Source organism: Camarhynchus parvulus, chromosome 2 (genome assembly GCF_901933205.1).
Source record: "Camarhynchus parvulus chromosome 2, STF_HiC, whole genome shotgun sequence".
Taxonomy (NCBI): Eukaryota; Metazoa; Chordata; class Aves; order Passeriformes; family Thraupidae; genus Camarhynchus; species Camarhynchus parvulus.
The window spans coordinates 108,797,965-108,817,964 of NC_044572.1; positions in this window are offsets into that span (position 1 = coordinate 108,797,965).

Consider the following 20,000-nt stretch of genomic DNA (forward strand, 5'->3'; position numbering starts at 1 on the left):
CAGGTAGCCACTAGTCAAAGATCTTTTTATTCCAGAAAAGGAAGTCTTTTGAGATAGCATATATAGGTGTTTGTATTCTCACTAGTCTTGACACTCAGACTTACATTAATACACAGGCAGAGAGAAATCCATATAAAGGTCTGTATAGGTGTTGGTAATTAACTTTTCCTTTACAGTCACTGGGTGCTACAGAACCAAACATTTATATGCCAGAAACCTTTGAATGTCCACCTTGAAGAACTTGGAAAACTATTACTTTACTGATTAATTTAAATGAAAGGTACAATTCTTCTGTGATTTTTGTATTATGGATAATATTATTTTAGAAGACCAAAGATTTCCTTTCATAATTCCAAGACCAACAAATTCAGTAGCAACATGCAAAGTGTGAATAAATTAATTATGGACTGTAAGAATTCACAGAATTCCAAAATCTGCCAAAATGCTTCCTTGTATTACAAGAAAAGCATCAGACCTGCAGATCAACATAGTTTGTTGTTTGGGTTTTTTCCTTCTAGATTTAATCTTCAGTATAAAAAACCCAGTCCTTAGTGTTATTTCATGTTAGGAAATTTCCTTATCAGTACTTCACAGCAATAATTTTGAGTTCAATCTCTCTTATAGTTAAAAGTGACTTTTACCTCAAAATCTGCTACAGTAAACAGAACAAATTGAGATCTGTCCCTGGGTTGGTCTAGAAATGGATCCACTGACCAGAAAGTTAAAATTCTACACAAAAATTCTAGATGTAAAGCGTTTCTCTCAAGGGAAATAAAAATAGATTAAACCTCTCTCTTGATGGAAATTCTAGATTCTACATGTCAATAAGGATTGTGGCTACCTCAGCTACTTTAGAAGGCTGGCAAATTTAGTCTCTCCATCTTCTCCCATGATCAATGTACCTTTAAAACTGCACTTTCTTCAATTCTTTTGTTTAAGTTGATCAACTTCCTGGACTCCATGGAAGATTTATCTTTTCCTCAGTGTGAATTTTCCATTTCCAGTCTATAACACTCATTCTATTCATGGTGACAGAATGTAGTACTTCATAGCAACGCCAGTGATGAAACAATTTTTTTCCTTCAAGTTTCCTAGTGAAAATGTCTAAAAAAGTCTCATCATATTTTTTTATTCTGTCTACATGACTCTTTCTTATTCTCCCTAAAAATAAAACGGACAAACTCAATAAAATATATTTCCAAGAAACATTAATTTTTAAGAAATAAATTCAATTTATAACATTTGCCTCACTTACTCATAAAGCTCGAACACAACACAATGATTGTGAAACAGTGAAAGATTCAACCCCACTTCCTTTGAGTACATTCTTCAAAAATTAAGCAGATTTTAGATAGTTATCAGTGCTCAGCATTTTTTAATTTGAAGAATGCCTCATAATAGTGTGAATGAAAGAGTGAAACTGTACACTTTTTGTGTGAATTTCAAACAAGCCTTTTAATGTACTTGGTTAGCAGATTTCTTTTTGGAAGTACAACATGTTTATAATAATAAATAATTTATTTGACTTGAATAATTTGTTTGACTTCAGAAACATCTTAAAAAGCTAGACATGCTGAAACTACCTGTAACTCATGGCTGACCTTTCCAACAACAACTATAATTTGAATTGTGTGCATGGCAGCATTCACAGGAATGGATGACTAGAATTACTGGCACTTCTCTGTGTGTCATCCATTCTAATGAGAAAAGAAAAGAGATAGAAGACCTACAGAGGTCTGTTTGGCAACCCAGCATCTGTTAAATTGTCTTTGAAAGAAAAAAATATCCTCTAAAAAGCCCCATCTAACTCATGTGGTCAGAGATCTGTTGTTTAGATCAGTTGTCTCAACATAGAGAAAATCTAGATATTTTCACTGATCTTCAACACAGAATCATAGACTCATTCAGGCTAAGAAAGACCTTTATGATCACTGAGTCAAAATGTTAAGCCAGCATGGCCAAGCCCGCCAGTTAAACCATGTCCCAGAGTGTCACATCTGCGCGTCTCTTAAATAGCTCCAGGGGTGGGGATTCACCCCCATCCCTAAGCAACCCATTCCAATGATTATCAACACTTCTGCTGAAAAGGATTTACTTAATATCACAACTAAACCTCCCCTGGGACATCTAGATGCCATTTCTTGGCTGAAAATTTTCATACTCCAAAATCATTAGAATGCAGATTCCTTTTAAGAAGATCAAGTCTCACTATTATTTCTTAATATATTCTGTTACAATTCATACACTAAGAAGAACCCAAACACAATGTTTAAGACAGACTGAACAGTTGTGTATCACAGACAATTTATTCCCCGTTTGCATCCTTGTTATGACAAGATCTTTTGGACAGTCCTTCACTGTCCATGAATATCCTGGCCTTTGCAGCTTCAATCTGCAATGATGACTACCTTGAGTGATTATCTGTTACAAAGAACACCTTGAAGCTGCATTCAAATGTCCTGAGAATTCTCCTGAGGAGAGATACACTTATCAAGGATTGAGGAAGAACATGTCACAGAAAGAATAATGGTAAGAGAAGAATAATCTCTGTAGAGGTTCAGGTAGAAGTATCCTCAGGACACTTATTATTAAGAATAGTTATGCTAAGGCTAATTATAGAGACATTATCGTAAGTAAAATGATGGGGTTTTTTTACATCTTCACATGAATGTGAATAGTTGGATAGAATGTAGAAAAATGAAACACAGAAACTGGAAGAGTTGATTCATCACCGAGTGGAACACATTCCTGGTTGTTTCGGTATTCATAAGGAGCAGCACAGCTTCAGTTATTGCAGATAGTCTATTCTATTGCACCATTACAGAGACTACGAAAGAAACACAGAATGCTTTTGGTTGAAAGGGGCTTTTGAAGATCCCATGGGCAGGGACACTTTTAACTAGACCAGGTTTCAAAGACTGATCCAACTTGGCCCTGAACATTCCAGGGATGGAACATCCAAAGCTGCTCAGGGCAACCTGTTCCATGGTCTCACTGGTACCTCAGTCTTTTGTCCTAGGGTGAAGTGCATAAATATCCTTGGACCTAAAAAATAACTAAATTAAACAATACAACTGTTCTCTTTTAGAAAGCCTTATCGTGCTTTAAACTGAGTGTGTATTGCAGGTATTCTGTGAGGTGACAGCAAAAGTAAACAATAAAAAAAGGTATTAAAAACTAGTGTGAAATGTTTCATGTTTGAATTATTTTCTTTTCAGTGAAGGCTTGATTAGGAATTTTCAGGGTTTTGGAGCTAAACAATCAAGAATATTTTAAAGAACCAAAATGGCATGAAACAGTTGACAAATGGTTCCAAGTCCTACAGATACAGGGGCACATGTTTAAATTAGTGGATAGGAGTATTCCTATTGAACGTGTAGAATTTGAGCTTAAGTGAATATTTTTAAATGCACTACAGAGATGTGCTAAGGCAATATTGAGCATCTATGTGTACATGAACATACAAACACATCTATAACATGACAGCTTGGCCTCAGTTCAAAATATATCTTTGCTGTCTCATAATAAAGACCACACAGAATCTATGTTAAAATGAAAAGTGAAACCACTTGTACTGTAAGGAGAATAAAGACTTTCAAATCTGTCTTGTATAAAGTGTAAAGTGCCCATGCCCACTTGATACGTAAAACTGCATTAGATGATCTGTCACTGTCCAAATACAATTTTCTTTTTCTTTTTCTTTTTTTTTAAATGAGTCAGTCAGAAACCTCTGATAGCACCATTTCAAATGCAAATAATTCTGTTCCAACTGCCTCTTTACATTAGCTAAATGAAGTCATCAGTAAACAAAATTGGAAGAAATCTTAACACAACTGCTGTAAACAACTTTAGAAGTTTTATATCCCAAAAGATTAAAAGTGTTAGAAGACAGTTCAGATTCATTGGAGATGTTCACTACTGATAAAGTTTATAGTCAAAATATAACTCTCTCATCTCACCCAAACTGATACTGGTCACAGCAAATTATAATCAAAGATAGATTTCTTGGAGGGTGATAATACCATTAGATTTAAGGAATTAAAAATACATGAAACTTTTGAGTTAATGAACAGGGTCCTTAACTGCTCATTTAATTCAAACAGCTGTTTGTTAATGCCCTAAGCAGTGTCATAAACTGTGAAAATACTGTTGAGTGCAAGACACTAGTTAATGCTATAAAGCAACACATGCTCTAATATTAAAAGGATTTAATGGGATTAATAGAGAATAAAACATTAACTCCCTATTATGATGTTTTTGGGACCCAAGGGCAAATTCTGGCTAAAAAGGACTCTGGTTCTAAAAGCACAAAAAGTAAACTATAGCACTGTACAGCAAATCATGGCAATTTTATGCTCCTGAAAAAAAGTGGAACCCTGATAAGATCGCATCTGTTCCAATCACAGACTGGATAAAATCACTGTTTACTAAAGTCCTAAATAACTAAATATGTGGAACCCCAACAAGATCCCATCTGTTAAGACTACAATTTGGATAAGGTCCCATTACAAAATTTCTATATAATACCATATAATGAAAAATTTTTATTTTCTTCAGTTTCATAAATTCTTTCATAGAGATACACAATATTGTAAAAAGCCTACAGCATAATTAACTGGCTTGATGAACATTAATAATATAATAGAATCTGGATTCTCAAAATAGGAATCAAAAATTAGTGTTAGTGTTCAAGCCATACAACCTCAGTCATATGTTCTAAATTCTAGGTATTTTGAACATTTCTATGCAATTATTTTTTCCCTTCCTAAGACAATGACATGTTTGAGAGCATATGTAGTTCTTCAGTAAACTACAAAAACTTAATATTTACAAAGGTGTCTACTAGTTTTTCTGATTTTCTTTTGAAAGAATATTCTTTTAGAATAGAAAACAGAAAGTAGGTTGAATTTACCTTTATAGGTATAGCATATTTGAAAATTCTCAGTGGTAGGAGAATTTTTTTAAAGTTCACACAAGCTTAATATATAAATAAAATGTATTTCAATGCTCAAGATTTTTTTTAACAGTCATACTGTGGAAAAGGACAATTAAGAATTTGAGTTTTTCTCCAAAAAATGAAAGGCAGCAAAGCTAAAAATATTTTCAGGTCCTATTGTCCTCCAAAACCTTATGAATTTCTTTATAGAGGAGTCCATAACATGAGATGGTCTTCTGTCCTTTTAAATTGAAAAAAACCCCAGACGTCTACAAACTTAGCAATATTTTAATGAAATTTAATTGCAATTGTTAAAATATAATTTCTGCATTTAATATTATTTAAAATATTAATAATATTTTGCAACTGCACTGGAATAGCAGATATCTCTGCAGACCTGGATATCTCAGATCATGGGATCAGACAGTGAAGAGCCATAATTTATAATAAAAAAGTGAGGGCTGACAGCCACCAAAAAGGCAATTGAAGATGTGAATGTTCATAATTTCTGCTTAAGTTCATCAAGAATATGAATTTCCTGTGCTTGGTACCTCAGAAGGAAATTGCTTAAAATCAGTCACATCCCTAGGGGATGAGAATATCCACTTACAAAGTAGTGGTCTTCAACCATAGATTGTGTTTCAATTTTTCATAAAGACATGGAATTTTTTTATATAATGAGGGAGAAGGTATGAAGACACAAATTAAGAAATAGTTTTCCACCCTTAGACAAACTTTGAATATATACAATCATAGAATGATAGAATTGCTAAGGCTGGAAAAGACCGCTAAGATCAAGTCCATTTAGAAATGGACTAATCAAAGCATATTGAAATACCCTCTGTGTCCCAGAAGAAATTTAATTTCAGATATGGACTTCTGGGGTTTTTTTCCTTAGATTGTTCTAGTCTGTGAACCTAGAAAGCAAAATAATCTTCCTGAACATTTATACTAGATTCCTATTGCAATAACAGGCCCTATTTCCCTGAAGCCTTCTGGCAGGTAAAATCATCCTGATCTTTTTTCTTGGACATGTATGTGTTCTTCCTCATAGACTTTCTTTTCCATTTAAAATATAACTTTGAAAATATCTCTCCTGTTTTCTGTTCCACATTTTTTGCAACATATTTACCAGGCAGCTCCTCCATGAAAGCATTTTCCCATCTGAACTTGCTTATATGTATTGAGACATCAGAATTTACTTCCCTAAAATCTCATTGGGCTGCATTTTATGAATGTGCTCTCATGGCACTGCTTCCAGTGCAGTAGTCATCCCTTAAAAGTTAGCATTTTTCAAGTGCTGTCACATGGAGTATCTGCCAAGTGCTATTGAATGTTCTGAGGTTTTGCAGTGCAGAAACAAGAGCTTGTGCTATTGTTGTTCACAGGAATTTTGTGGAAGCCACTAGAAAATTCTGGGCATCTTTCCTACAGAAGTTGACTCTTATGTTACTCTAATATTTTCTACCACATTTAGGTTCACAAACATTTCGTACTACTTAATAAAAAGATGATTTGGCATTTTTTCTTCATCTGAGTAGAAGACATATTTCACATCACAAAACTTTCAAATGCACTATTTTCATGATAGGTAGCCATGCTTACTACTGAGTAGCAACTTGTGCTGGTAACAATAACAGTTATGTTTTAGCTAGTGTTGAACAGTGCTTGCAGCGTCAAATCCTTCTCTTGCTTCTCACTCTATCTCCTGCAGTGAAGAGCTGCAGTCCTTCCCTTCCCTTCCCTTCCCTTCCCTTCCCTTCCCTTCCCTTCCCTTCCCTTCCCTTCCCTTCCCTTCCCTTCCCTTCCCTTCCCTTCCCTTCCCTTCCCTTCCCTTCCCTTCCCTTCCCTTCCCTTCCCTTCCCTTCCCTTCCCTTCCCTTCCCTTCCCTTCCCTTCCCTTCCCTTCCCTTCCCTTCCCTTCCCTTCCCTTCCCAGTAGATGTTGCTTAAAGCACATGAAGAAGCAAGCTCTCTAGGAATTTCCCACATGTGGGTATAGCTGTGGTTTACTGAGTTTTAAAAGAGAGGGCAAAAGACCACTTAGCATCTTTGAGAATATTTATAATGGCTAACACTATAGCACAGAAGTTTAATATCTTTAAATAATCCATGAGAAGAATAGACTCCATCAAGAGATGGCAAAACAGAGCAGTATAGTTTTTTGCTTGAAAACACTCTTGAGACTCTTGATAAGGAGACTGACGATCCTTCTTTCACCATGCCAGTGACTAAAAGTTTGCCCAGACTCCACCTAATTTCAGATACTGTCTCTACTACTTAGTATTCTCTAGCCCTTATAAACAGCTGCAATCTAATTGTAAGAATACAAAATTCCATGTTTTCCAATGTTCCCTGAATTTTTTAAGTTTTCTTCTTCAGTTGTCACTAGATATCTCATTTTAACACAGGGCTTCCAAGTCTTACAATTGATAATTAAAAAAAAAAAGGAAGACAAAACCGAATCAGTGAAAGAATGGTGTAAAATGTGATAAGACATTTCTAGCAAAAATTTGAACTGTATCAAGGTTTAAATTCACCATAGACTAACAGACAACAGATAATTTTATGTTGATTGATTTAATACAAGTTAGAAGACATCACAGTATCCATAAGAACAAAAGTTACAAATTCTTATACATCAAAGAAGCAAAAGGATTTTTAAACACGGATTTTTCTTAACTGAAGTTGTACCAAGACGTAGTCATCTTCAGGTAGACATTTAAGCCTGAAAGTGAGATTCTGAGTAGATGCAGGACTCAAAGGGATATTGAGCAAGTTTGAAAAAGATACAAAATTGGGAGTAGCTGTTGATTCCCTCAAGGGCAAGAGGCTTTGCAGAGACATCTCAATAAATTGGGGCGTTGGCCAATCACCAGCCATATGAAGTTCAACAAGGGAAAGTCCCAGATTCTGTACCTGGGACAGGGCAATCCTGGTTCTGTGTGCAGACTGGGGAATGAGATGCTGGAAAGCAGCACCATGGAAAGGAACCTGCAAGTCTGGTTGATGACAAGCTGAACATGAGTCAGCCGTGCCCTGGTAGCCAGGAGGACCAAGTAGGTCCTGGAGTGCATCAGGCACAGCATGGCCAGCCAGGCATGGGAGGGCTTGTCCTGCTCTGCTCTGAGCTGGGCCAGCCTCACCTCAAGTGCTGGGGGCAGTTTTACACGCCACAATAGAAAACTGACACTTAACTATTAGAGAGTGTCCAAAGGAGGATGAAGATGAGTGTCCATGAGGATGTGAAGGGCCTAGAGGGGAAGCGGTAGGAGGAGTGGCTGAAGTCACTTGGTCTGTTCAGCCTGGAAAAGAGGAGACAATGAGGGGACACCTCATTGCAGTTACACCTTCCTCATGAGGGGAAGAGCAGGGGCAGATACTCCTCAGGGAAGTGGTCACAGCACAAGCCTGGCAAAAGTTTAAGAAAGGTTTAAGAAACAGAAACAATGCTCTCAAGCAGATAGCGTGACTCTTGGGGGTGCCATGTGCAGGGCTTAGAGTAGTACTTGATGGTCCTTGTGGATCCCTTCCAACTCAGAATATTCTATGATTCTTGAATGGATGAATTATACAGCAGTATACAGATTCGAAAAAAAATAATTTTTTTTAGGTTACTAGAAGTGAAAATGTTCCTCATTCCTGATTTGCAGCTATGGATGGTGACACTATGGACTTCTGGCTATCTACAGAACTAGTGGAGTCAATAACTGTTGAAACTGAGATTGTTGAATTCTCATCCATCACATCATGAGAGCTATGGGTCCAGTTTTTCTTTACCCAACTGCTTCACATATCTTTTAGATAATTCAAAAATAATTCAAACTAAATGATTCAAACTAAATGTCTAGTGCATTAAAATCACAATCCAGGCCTTGTTAGAAAGTTACAACTTTCTGTGTAAAATCTAATTTGTAAGTTTAATTTTTAGTTCAGAGTACTCAAGATGTAGATGCAAATAAAGGTGAAGAGAAAGATGGATAATAATAGTCATTAATTTTGTCACTAAACAATGAGGCATAGCCTCCCAGTTTTTACCACTGCTGTCAAGATAGAATATTAGTATTGAACCTTGCCTTCCTATGTAAAATGTTTCTATATTCATTTGTATCAAAAATAGCATCAATAATATCAAAATTGGTTGCAACTGAGGGAAAACTAAAGACCAATAAAATTCTTTCTGAGTTAATTTGAGCTTCCTATCTAGAGCCAAATGTACAAGATAAATATTTATTTTTACCAGAAATATATTCTATGCTTGTGGAATTCATAAGATCATCACTGAAAGCCTGAAAATTATCTGTGAACAACTAAAGACATTTATGTCTGTCAGTGACTAAATCTTGGACATTCCAGCATACAAAAATGTATCCCATCAGCGCATACTACACTTACAAGTTCCTAATTGACTAAATATCTGTGTCTCTATGTCTGCTTAGATACAGGAATATTTTATTTGTTAGAGAGGAAAGGCAGCATTAAGAGCTAATATTAAGGATGGATATGGCAGAGTCTGCTGAATTGGATGTATCCTTTCCAAAACACTGCTTAGCAAGATTATGTTTCCAATGCTATACAGACCTTTGCTTCTCTATGTAACATCAGGGAAGTATGGACAGTACAGTTCTCTCCTATAGCACTATTTTGAAAATAATTCAAATGCTTTTCAATTGAAACATTGATATATTAAATATAACAACTTATGTATTTTTAGGTAGTGGCTACATAAAGAATATAATACTATTTTGAAAGAGATATCTGAGATTGTATGGTGTATCAAGACCCTTTACCTCCAAGGATTCTAAAAGTTAAATAGTTCTTTTCTTCTCAACTAAAGACTTAACTAAATAAGCAGTATGAACAAACCTCCAACTGTGAACTAATTAAAGACAATTCCCCTTCATGGTTTTCCCACTAAATGTTATTTGTGATTTTATTTTGCTTTCCCAAGTTTGTCTTACTTTACATATCTGTTGTCTATAAGGCTAATGCAAAATAGTAATTATTTTAAATACTGAACAATACACCCCAAACCTCAGAAAGTTAACACTACTGTTTATTAAGCCTGGAAAAAAATTACATTTTTACTTGTGAACACACTTGCAGGCTCATACTAGTAATACTCTTTAACTCTATCAACCAATAAACAAGCATAAACAAATAACAAAAAAAAAATCAAACAAACAAACAAAAAAAACCCATCAGGAATCCCTTATTTTAATTTCATTTATTTATACTTGAACACAGCATAATAGGCAAGTGCCTCTATAATGCTGAAGTCAGCCTTTGAAATATCAACGCTACTCTAAATTAAATAAAGTTTTCAGCAGGTCCAAATCAATTCAGCTCTATGACAACATAGGGAACAAAACCTAACCAATCCAGCCAAGGTCCTTGGGGTTTTATATTCAATGCTACTTAAGGCACACTGCCCTGTGCCATCGGCAAAAGGAAGGCTGGAGTTTTTTAAGAGATATAAATCGGCATTCATAATAATCTAGAAACCTTACACACACACACACCTCCAAAGGTCCACAGAGAACCAACTTGGCTTGAATTCAGTTTTGACCTGTTTTGAGGAGCAGGTTGGACTTTCTAAGGACAATTCAAACCTGAATGAACATGTGATTTTAAACCAGGGGCATCTTACCTCCTCCTTAAGTGTGGAGATACTTAAGCACAACTCTGGCAATCTGACACCTTTCTGACCCTTGCTTCCCATGCTCCTTAACAGTGGGGGTGGAGATGACACAGAGGGACCTGACAGCCACAGCGTCCCTGCCAGTCTCACAACCCATCACCAGAAATGCATCCATAGCGGCCGAAAGGCAGAGGCCTCAAATCCCATGGCTGCTGAAGGATCCAATAGGCATTCTGTACACTATTCACAAATTAGTGTAGGTATGGACATAACTGTCTGGGAATGCAGTATCCTTCCCTACAACTGACTCACTCTCTCTTCTATTTGCCATCACTGCATTAGCATGATAAAGAAATGGCGTAATTTAAAATTGAGCAATGAAGTTATAACTCAGCTTTCAAAAATTAAACATGATTCTCATTCCCTCTTAAGCCTTCTGGGCACTTTGCTGAAGACAAAATATCAGCTTTGCTATTCCTTGTACAGCATAGTGGAAGTATTTTAATTTCAATTTAAAAGTTGATATTTTGTTCTAATCGCATATGCAAATCTGTGACATTCAAAACAAAGCTCCTACCTACTGACATCAATCCCAAAAAATACGTCAGATTTTTTGCTCTGAAGTAATTTGTCACATCTGTGACACCACATAGTGGTGATGCAAACATTCTTAAAGCAGAAGTATTTAATAATTAATTTAATAATTATTAATTAATAATTCCCATTGCAGCTGAAAATATATTCTGCTGCTGGGGAGATTAATGAAACCTGATAAATCTCTAAATAGAGATCTGTTTTTAGAGACAGCTGACAATCTTTTCTGTTCTTCTGATAGTGCTTACAAGAGAAATAAATTATAGTAAATATTATCATTAAAAATTTCCTCAACACAATTATACCAATAATTTAAAATGATCAGAAGTTCTAATTTTCTTATACAATGCACCAGATCAAAAAAGGGAACTGAAACAAAATAGTTAAATACAGCTTTAGAGAAACTCAACCTCTTTTCTGAGCATAAGCTTCTTTTCTGACAGTGCCTTAGCTCCATGGAGTGGGTTTATGAGCTGACAACTTGACAGTATTTCTTTGTTATGACTGGCTAAGGACGTCCAATTGTCATACAATAATTTTCAGTAATTAGTATACATATTAGAAGTAACTCATCTTTTCACAAGAACAATGTTCTTTTGGATAAACAATAGCTTCTGCAACACTAAATTATAGAGGCCAAGCTACTAATTTATGGTGGGTTACAATTATACATGTTGTGGGCCACAAGCACTCTGTGGGCTGTGTAATGAAGGCCAATAGTTTAAAAACTGATTAGAATTACAAATAATCTGCCAGGTGTTTTCATCGCTGTTTTAGAAGACAGAATTATCCTAGCCAGAGTCTCCAAAGCCAAGATGAAAGAAAATATGGAAAATTCTATGCTCAATAACACTTCAAAAATACCTTTTTCAAAGTGTGTATTATTTTTATATCAGTGATCAAGAATAAGGGTAGCACAGGAGTGCCACTACCACGTAAAATCTCATCACTCCACACATATTGTACTGGCCTTGCAAATTTGACCTCGAGTCTGGTCCTCTTAGATCATCTGTAGGAAATTTGTGGGCACAAAATAAATTAGGAGTAGAACAATTACAGAAGAGGGGTACAATAAAGAGTTGGATTTATCTGTACTTTCATCACAGGAGTTAGTTACAACTCTCTATCTCACATCATTATTTGAAAATTTCAAATATGCCTTTTAAATAAATTCAGAATAAGCCAGAAAAGTTAAGTCGTTTCATTTTCTTCCCAATAGAATTTGAATGCAGAATTTTAGATCTATCTAAGAAAATATTCTTATATTAAAGAGGTGATGGTTATCTGTGATTTATAGCCGATCAATAACATTGCCATAAACAAGATCACCATAAACATGAGCTCTAGATTTCAGGTGTCCAGCTATACAATATGACACCAATAAAATAATATGAAAAATACAATAAAGCATCTAAAAAAGTGATTTGAGTTAAAGGGTCAAAGATAGTAGTAATTTTGTATGGAATCACAGAATATTCTGAGTAGGAGGGGACTCCAAAGATCATCAAGTCGTACTCCTGAGAAGGACACCCCAAGAATCACACCATGCGCCTGAAAGCATTGTCCAAATGCTTCTTGAGCTCTGTCAGGCTTGGTGCTGTGACCACTTCCATGGGGAGCCTGTTACAGTGCCCAAACGCCCTTTGAGTAATGAACTTTTTTCTAAAATCCAGCCTAAACCTCCCCTGACAAAACCTCAGGCCATTCCCTCGGGTCCTGTCACTGGTCACCACAGAGAAGAGGTCAGAGCCTTTATCAAAGGCTCAGAGCCTTTATCTGCACTTGCCCTTGTGAGGAAGCTGCAGATGGCTATGGGATCTCCCCTCAGCCTCCTCAGGCTGAACAGGGACAGCATTCCTATAGACAGCATTCTTATTTTCATCTGGGAATGGCCATGATGCAGTAACATAATTTTCTACTTGTAACAGCTTTCAGGAGTTTTGGATTAGAAGAGGTTTTAGAGCAAACACGTCACAACACAGGATGTGAACATACACTCTGAGATTCAAAATGAGAAAAGCGCTGTGGATTTAAAATGTTATCATTAAGTACTTTTCAGTGTTAAAATTAAAGAGGTTTATTTGACCATACAAATCATATAGGTAGGTTCTAAGTCCTAGCTGACCTGGAAATACACAGATTTTATGGATATATAAATGATAATATCTCTTACATTAATAAACTGTCTATGGATTATTGTGATATTAAAATATCCAGCCCAGATCTGATACTAAACATATATGTGATTAAATTGCTAAGGGAAGGTATTTGTTTTGCTCAAGTGGCAAATGTAAATGCTTTCAGAAGTACTATATTAGGAACATAAAAAATATAAAAATAAAACACAAAGAATATTAACTGGATTTGAAGTATCCAAAATGTCAAAACTACAATGCTATTCATTAGGTCAGAGTAAAACCATTTTGCTATCATTCAATACAGATGCAGCTTATTAAATTTCAGTTGTTAAGGAATACTAAGTAGATGTGTACAAATTTCCTGAGAGCATATGACAGTGCTTCCAAGTTTGTGTTCAGTATCACAAAAAAATAATAATATGTCAAATTTTTGACTCAACATTTTTTAAAATTAGAAATTTAATTTAATTAGAACTTGTGCACTAAAATGTCTGTCTTGAATGAATGCTAATTTTAAATTTCTTTTTTTCTGTGCCTGCTTCATTTTATATTTATAAATCCCTTAAAATTCTTCCAAGCTGAATGGCAAAGTTTTTAGATGGCTGAAAATATTCTGTGATATTTAGATTTCATATATAAGTTAAATTAATGCTAAAGTGTTTGTTATTCAGGTTTTTGGTGTTCTACTCTTGTAAATTTAGAATGCAAATATAGGTTTCTAAGGCTGTTGGTACTCTACAAGTTTATAATTTAGATAGATTAAATCTTGTTACAGGCAACAGTTTAAATCACTACTGCATTTGAAATATATAGCTTAATAAACATAAAAATTATACTGAGCACATGTGCTGAACATGTGCTGGGATTCTGTGAAGAATCACTGAAATTTTAAAATAATGCCTTAAAAATTCAGTATGTAACAATTCCACCTATTTGTAACAGATTTTCCAATCCAGCATGTTTTTAAAAGATAGGTACCACCCTGTCCAGTGCAGAAGAAAATCACTATGCAACAGTGATTTTCTGAACCTGATTGCACCAAAAACAATTGCATTTGTGGAAACTGAAGTGTGAAAAGCTTTTAGGAATGATAAGAAGGGAACTGAATAAGAGTACATGTTTCTGCATAAGGGTAACTGCAAATGGTGATCTTGGCAACAGAGGAAAACCCTTCAGCTTCATTTTGGGAACTCATTGTTGCTTAAACCATCTCTGTAGGATAAAGTAAATTTAGGTCTAGATAAGCGCAACATACAAAACATTAAAGAAATGGGGGGAAAGAAAATTTAAAATACTAAAAGGCAAGTTTCTGCAGAAGAAAACAAGGTTGCATAGATTTTTGAGAGGGGAGATACAATCATTCCATTTATTCTACAACAGCCAAAAGATGTTGTGAAAAAGTAGAGGTAGATAAGCAATGAAATAGGTATCATGGTCCTGACCTAAGTAGTGTGTAGATAACTTTCTCTACCATTGTGATGTTTACTGTAGATCAATGAATATTAAAAAACAAATGCTTACCAAGAAAAAGGCCTTTTGTACATATTGGTTAGACTTTAATTTTGAACTGATTTGGATATTTAAAATTATTTTCTTTGTGAAATGCATAGGAGTTTTCCAGTTTTGGTGGAAAAAGATGAAAAGACTTCTAGCCAATCTTCTGACTTTATCTGCTGATCTACAAGAACAGAAGCCAATTCTTTCAGATCACCTAAGTCTTGCTGTATGATCAGAGAACTTAAACATGAATTCAAAGCCTTTATCAAAACCTACATCAACCTGATGGAGAAACTATTTATGTTTTTATAAGCATGGTATTCTAAGAGAAGGAACTACCAGTTTTGACCTTTGTGTAATACACTCTGACATGCAAAATCATTCAGGTCCTTTTAAAAAACTGGGTTATTGCCACAGCACTGGATTATGGCCCCTGAGAAAAATTGTCATTTTTGTCTATTGCACAAACTTTCCTGACACACTAATCTGTAGATTCTGTTGTGATTTTAGGCAAAACCGATTATTTTTTAAAATTTTCTTTAAAATATAATTTGTTTCTTTGTACTATTTGTTTGGTTTTTTCTACTATCTGTATGTAGTCTACTGTCATATCAAGTTTCCTGTAAAAAACCTGTATTTCAAAACTGGCAAATTCTTTTTAATTCTTATTTGACTGGTCTGTACCAATGCCTCCTGAAAACTGATATGCATATTAAAACATTATTTACCAGCACTAGATCATCCCTGTACTTGCTAACATGCAAATGGTTTGCAAGTTTTTTGACCTCTGACATGATCAAACAGTAATGGCATCTTTTGACTGCCATTGCTCAAAAAAATAATGAGCAACATACCTTAACAAAGAGGGGTGGTGTGTTCTAGCTAAAGAGCCAAAGGGAATTTGAACTAATTGCAATAAGACTTAAATAATGATTTCTATTTCTATTAACAAAGTATAGGTCTGGGCAGCTATTAACATCTAAGTAAAATGTGTATTCAAATCACACCTGTTCTGTTTCCTCAAAAGTGCTATTTCAGCTAATTTAACCACTCATTCCTCTTAGGGACACATTTTCCTGGGAAATTTAAGCTACTGAAATCAACCTGAGTAAATCATGCAGTTAAATGATTTTTGATAATAGAAAAATTTGGTTGACTGAAAATGCTTAAAGACTGTGGAAGTAAGGAATACTGGGTGGATCACTAGACAGTTTTGCATTCCATATGTCACAAACACAAGTCTCAACTAACAAACTTGTTATGATCTAACTACCAACATAGTGCTAGAAAACATGACAGAAAAAATCATTCACCTACAGAAATTATTGTTTCTCAAGAATGAATAGTAACAGAATAAAATGGCTTTTCCCTCCTTCTTTAAAGATGGACGGGAGCATCGCGAAATAAACCTGTAGAATTATGTTCTTTTCTTCATGTCTGCCAATATAATTTGGTTTGTACCAAATCCAAATATACTGGTGTATGCCATTTATTGCACTGAAACAGCTCCTTGCATCCCTATGGGGCTCATTTGCATTGCAGAAACAGGTATACCCTAATTTCTAGAGTATGACTTAATCAAGCAACCTCTTAATAATTATGGTCCTAAAAATCCTGTTACTCTTAGCAAGTACAATCAACACTCACATTATTTCAGGTTCAAAATGGATAGAAAGAGCATAAAATGTCTGCCTTGTTGTCTTATCAAAACCTCTGCTCCTTCATCGAGAAGAGGGAAACAATTCTGCTGGGGAAGGCTTGTGTCTCAGTTGTCAACACTCTAAATATCTCTGATCTGTGTCTTGTAGATATAGCACTCTTCTTGGAAGGCTAGCAAGATCCCATTTTTGAGCTGGACTTTAGAACAGGTTCTGAGCCAGCTTCTCTTTTCTCCAGTAGAAAAAGTGAGGTGGTATGATGGGACATTTAGTTCAATATTTAACCCCATTTCACTATAAGAAATGGCAGGGGGCAGTAGAAGATATTTCTGTATTTCCTACTCAATAAAGAGGATTTCAGAATTCTTATTTTATTAAATATACTAAATTTGGGAGTTATGGTCAACAAACTCTGAGTCTTAAACTAGTGACACTAATTTATTAGCATAAAATCAGAGCTTCATGTCTCTTTCAGACTATCTGATGAACTAAGTCTTCAGTTGTGACCTTAGGCATGCACTGACCACAACGAAGCACTGTTGTTGCCTAGCTACAAATTTTCACTTTTAGATTTAGCACAGCTACTGAATGGGGACCTAATGAAGGGCATCTTTGCTCAAAAATTCTGGTTTTTTAAACTTAATTATGAGTCTGGTAAGAGTTAATACACACTATGAGTCTTGTAGCATATAAGTACACATCCATTTGAAATTCTTTAATAGTACAGTCTCATGTTTAAGGAAAGCTGCATTTCTTTAGTGAATCTGAAATTTTCATTATTTTAGTGATTATATTTAATTAAGGAATTGCTTAAATCATAGTTCTTTGTCTAGTGATGCTATATATTTTTCCATAAGTGCTCTTTGAAGGCGTAATTCAATACAGTTGCTACAAGACTCACAACACCCCAAATTGATGATGGGGTGAGTGGGTGGGTGTGTGTGTGTGATTTCACTGTCACAACTCCTAGTATCACAGTTTTTGGGTTGTTAGTTGGATTGTTTACCAATTTTTTTTGTTTTTTGCCTCAGCCAACTGTCTATACTACCATATGATGCTGCTCTCATCAAAGTCTTCTACAGAATCATTGTGACCCATTTAATCATCAATGCATTGCCAGTTGAGACACTTTGAAGTTGAGACTTCAAATCCCTAATTCTTCAAGATAGTTTAAAATGATTGCAACTAAAATTGTTCCACCATATGATGGCAGGTTCAGGGGCCTTTTTGTGGGGATATTTTTGTCTCTTTTTTTTTTGTTTGCTTTTGTTTTTGTTGGTGGTGTTTTTGTTCTTTGGTTTGGGGTTTTTTGGTAGTTGTTTTTGTTTTAATTTTGGTTTTTGTTGTTGTTGATGGGGGTTTTTTAATACTATTTTTGGCTGTAGTATGTGAGCCACAGCTATTACCTTTTTTTAGTTCTCTTGCTATTGACTATGGGGTCAGAATGTAATTCATATACTAAAGAATGTTTAGTGGTTCAAGTTATTGATGCACTCTGTGCAACTTGCCAGACGTACAATGCTGTGTGCTGGTAACAATGAATTCCCCTGAAAATCAATTAAATAATCATTTTAAAAAGCTATTTAAAATACAAAGTTCTAAGCAATTGCATAAAGCTCTAGAATTAAAATTTTGCAACAAAAGGTCAGATGTTTCACATCTTTACTTTCTCAATTGAGAGAAGACAGGATGTTACGCCCTTTTTCTGAAGATGATGTTTTTTTTAGAATTTTTTTCTTTTTCTTAAAGACAAGTGGTCTAACAACTTTCAATAAATCATTATTGAGTAACACAATTGCAAGTGACAATTGTTACAAAATTGTTGTCTTAATATTGAGAAAAGTGAGTAAAAAGAAGCTCCAGACCAAACTAGCGACACCAATGTGTCTCCTATTTTCCTAGATCTCTGCTGATCAGGATAACGTATTTAATATCAATGAAGACACTTTGCTGAGAGGTAATTATCACAAGTTGATGGTTATTTACATTTATAGTCTCCACAAAGTGCTGAAAAAGCAGGCTACATATGTATAATTCCTTTTTTTGATCTGATTTTTTTTCCCTTTGGTATATACATTAAGCCACTAAAATGAAATAAGGAAATAGTTTAAGCTGATGAGGTATTTGAAAAGTTTTGCAGTTCCTTACTGTAGTGTATACACCACACGCTTCATATACCAATGAGCAAATGAATTACAAACGTAGATGAAAAATAATTTGCCTGTTCATGAACAGACACACTAAATGTATCTTGACAAAATAAAAAAAATTAGCTGAATCCTCACTTTAGTACTAAAAGACTCTGGTTCTTGATACAAAGATGGCATGCAGTTTTGCAGTTTGGCAGGAAAAACATACATACAGGATTTAGACTGTTGTGGTGACCTTCCAGTGTTTGAAGCCCTACTGACCAAACTAATTTAAGGATTCAGACTTCTATATAGGGACTGCTACGAATTTCAATTCCAGAGCTAAAAAAACTTTCCAGTGAAAAATTTTGCTTCTGCTAGCTGAAGTATATATGGGGATAACAGGAATTGAGATACCATAGATCTGTGCCTTGCTCAGTTGTGGAGCTACATTGAGATGGGTTGATTGCAGAGCATGACTTTAGAGGAACTGCCTTAGTGAGAAGAGTGAAAACCTGTAACAACACTTGAGTCCAGGTCACACCTCCTTCACCAAGACAATTCTTTGCAACTAGGCTTGGTAATACAGGAGCAGCTATGATTTAACCATGTAACCCTAAGATTCCTTACAGCACGATTTAGGGTTTGCTTTTGTCAGAAAGTAGACCAAAATTAGAAGCAGGTACTTTCATTCAGAATGAAGTGACTTGAATTTCACATAGAGTAGAACAGTGAGAGCACATCATACCAGTGTTTCATGTACAGTAACCAAACTTTTATTTCACTCCAGAACAGGTTTTATATTTTTACAGCCCTATTTGGGTGAAGTCTCATTTATCTGAGAAACTGGCTCCTTTTACAACTCATTACAACTAAGACAGTCATATTTGCTCCACAGCAGAGTTCAGGAAAAGGGTTCTTTCACCAACACTCTAAACTGTGAATTTAGTTCCAGCTACACAAAATTCTAGACATCCTTGCACCTTATATACAAATATTGCCTATTTTTATATGGGTTCCTAGTATCATGGGATCACAGAATGTCCTTTGCTGGAAGGGACCCACAAGGACCATCAAAGTCCAAATCCTCGCCCTGTACAGGACATCCCCAGAAATCACACCTTGTGCCTGAGAACATTGTCCAAAACACATCTGGAACCCTGTCAGCTTTGGTGCCATGACCACTTCCCTGTTCCAATGCCCAATCACCCTCTGGGTGAAGAACCTTTCCCTAATATCCAGCCTAAACTTCCCCTGGCACAGCTTCAGCCCATTCTACAATGGTGTGAAAACTTCTACAATGACACCATACAGAACAGAAGTCTTTTTAAGTAGAAATTTGAAAAAGAGGATAAGAAAAGACCTTGCTCTCTAAAGACAGCCTGATACATACCAATCTATGTAAATAA